Source organism: Diachasma alloeum, unplaced genomic scaffold, assembly GCF_001412515.2.
Source record: "Diachasma alloeum isolate Michigan unplaced genomic scaffold, Dall2.0 Dall_scaffold_00187, whole genome shotgun sequence".
Classification (NCBI taxonomy): domain Eukaryota; kingdom Metazoa; phylum Arthropoda; class Insecta; order Hymenoptera; family Braconidae; genus Diachasma; species Diachasma alloeum.
Window position 1 is genome coordinate 748,357 of NW_021680353.1, and position 2,622 is coordinate 750,978.

The 2,622-nt window shown below is 41.8% G+C and overlaps 1 protein-coding gene across 2 annotated transcripts in view; it reads right to left on the reverse strand.

Moving 5' to 3' along the window:
• LOC107048357 overlaps nucleotides 1-2,042 on the reverse strand; it is a 67,764-nt gene extending 65,722 nt beyond the window's left edge. For both annotated transcript variants that reach the window (XM_015271502.1, XM_015271500.1), the window contains exons 1-2: nucleotides 1,955-2,042; nucleotides 93-918 (exon numbers count right to left, since the gene is read on the reverse strand). The gene's annotated coding sequence lies outside the window, so the exon portion shown is untranslated. The remainder of the gene's footprint in view (nucleotides 1-92; nucleotides 919-1,954) is intronic.
• Nucleotides 2,043-2,622: the final 580 nt, after the last annotated feature.

Sequence of the window (2,622 nt, forward strand, 5' to 3'; positions counted from 1 at the left end):
TCTCTCTCTCTCTCTCTCTCTCTCTCTCTCTCTCTCACAAATTTATGTTGGAAAACCTTCGGGAGCAGAACAAACGTAAACTTCTCACTCACTGATCGGAATCCGTTGCCGCAGGAGCAACGGAACGCAGCGAGGAGAGATCGTTGTGCTCAACGGAGAGTTGCAATTATCCGCCCCTGTTGCCCTCCTTATCATTTACTCAGTCGCAATTTTCCGCAGGTACACCGTGGCCACGGGATGCTGGTGCAGTAGACTGGGTGGTGGGTCCCAATGAAGGAACGAACAGACCGTATCGAAATGAAGGGAATCGGTCATGCACGCATGAATTTTAATACTTATATCACGAGAATTTCATGTGTTTTTACCCTGTTTATATTTTTCCTCCCCCCACCCGCGCACTCAAATTATCATTCATCACTGGTAGAAAAGGAAACCGGTTGTAATATCCTTAATAATGTCGCAATCAATCGGAATTCTGTGCCACTTATTGTGCGTCATTCACCACCAATTCGCAGTAGAACATGACTCAATTGTGCACCTGAATAACTATTTTACGTGGTTATTCCCCATGACACTAGGTGATAAATCATCAAAATTTTATCGTTGATACGGAATTTATTAGCAAGTGATAACCACGCCATTCGATCGATTTAGCTGGACACACCGTCACACACACACACCCCCGGGGGGGGGGGGAATATACACTTGGTGCCCTTGCGATCAGCAAATGCACTACCACGCTAGGGCACTTATCTCCTTCCACGCGATTCCCCGTGGCGTTTATGATTTACTGCTACTTTTACACTCTACTCCAACGTTGGACCCGTAATTTTTATTCGATTCAGTCGTTTACCACCGCACCTCATTTTTCCGATGAATTATCACTGACGATTTTCCGTTTTTTGATAACTGCATTCTCTGAAAAATAGAAGAAAAATCTTCAGTTATAGCCATGGTCGAGGAAAATTGGTAGCCGAACAGGGAGATGGTTGGACTCTGTTGAATTTGGGGACAATTTTCGAACGATGGTAGGTTATTTACTTGATCAAACCTTTGATGTTTTCAAGGACGCTATATGCTATCTTTCGACTTTTCGGATCTCTATATGAGGAAAATAATTAAATAATTATCAATGCACAAATTAAAAAATTCTAAATGTAATTTTTCTATTAAGACTTTTGAACTTCTCGCTTCAATCAATAATAATGATTACATATGAATCGTGGGTCTTTGGATTAATTCTAGTAATAATATCAATATCAGAATCCACAGTTCCAGATAATTTTAAATTGATGGAATTTCAAAGTGAATGGATAGCATGAAGCTTAACGCATCTCTAGCTCGTAGTGTATATTTATATAAGATATATGTAGAATTCAAATGAATCGATTAAGTAGAATCCTGGGCAAGAATGATCTTCCCTAAAATTTCGATCTTCCGTAGGTTCCGACTTGGAAAACAATGGGGCTACTTTCAGTGGTAATTTGAGTATAAAAGACATTAATATGAAGTATCGCCCGACACGCGATATGACAGATCAATTCAACAACTTGTCATCAACTTAGACTATAACTTGATATACAGATGCCCCGAAAACGCAGTTCGCAAGCTAGTCGTCTCGAACCGTTTTATGCCACCACTTATTATATGAATAGTAACTTCGTAAGGAGATCAGTTTCCCGAAAATATCTCGAAGTCCGAGAAAAATAGCCTGTTTTTTGTACGGACAGTTCTGGTGGAGAAAAATGACATGTCAAAAAAGTCCTCATGAAAACTTCACTATTCCCTTAGAATCAAAGATATTCATCAGAAACTCAAAACGAAATCTACCGCAAGTAAATTTACTCTGATTGAAAAGACGAAAAAAAGTTCTATTGTACTTGTGTGCAATTCAGATCAGAATGTACAAAACAGGCTTTAAATAATTGCGTGGAATCGGGCGAATCCTACTTACATAAATGCAGATGAGTTATGTATTATGTATAATATCCAGTAAATCCCCAGTACGTATTTTTGGGTGTAGAGATCCGATCGGACCGGCGGACGCGAAGTCACTGACGCTTGGCAGCCGGCGAGCAGAGTGTAAGATAGGTACTACCACCATGAAAAAGACGGTGGCGCGCCATCAGCTCGTCCCATCGCTACACAAAACTCACACTATTGAGTCGTGAAACACCTACGTGAACCATACGGAGGGAGTAGAGTAACCCGACAAGACCCAACGACGAATAGAAGTATATCCAGGTTCTGGTTGTTGAGGCACGTCCTCACTTGGGCGTTGATGGTATAGGGTTCGTGGGTCGCACTGGCTTCTTAACAGAACACACGCATTTTATTCTTCGCGTGCCTTTTATTAGCCACAACAGCGTTCAACTTCACAACCATTGTGTTTAAATGGCTGAGAGAGATGGGATGGAGAAAAAAGTAGTGAGTGAGAGAGGGCACAACAGAGAGAATGAGAAAAAAGGGAGAGATGAAAAAACACATGTGTGCTCTTAATAGCTACCGAGAGAGGCATAATCACGCGTGATCATTAATGCCGCTACCAACGCACGCGCGTCGTAACTCGTCGCAGGGAGCCCTAGCCACTATCTAGAGTGTGCGGTATCCTATGGATGGCTG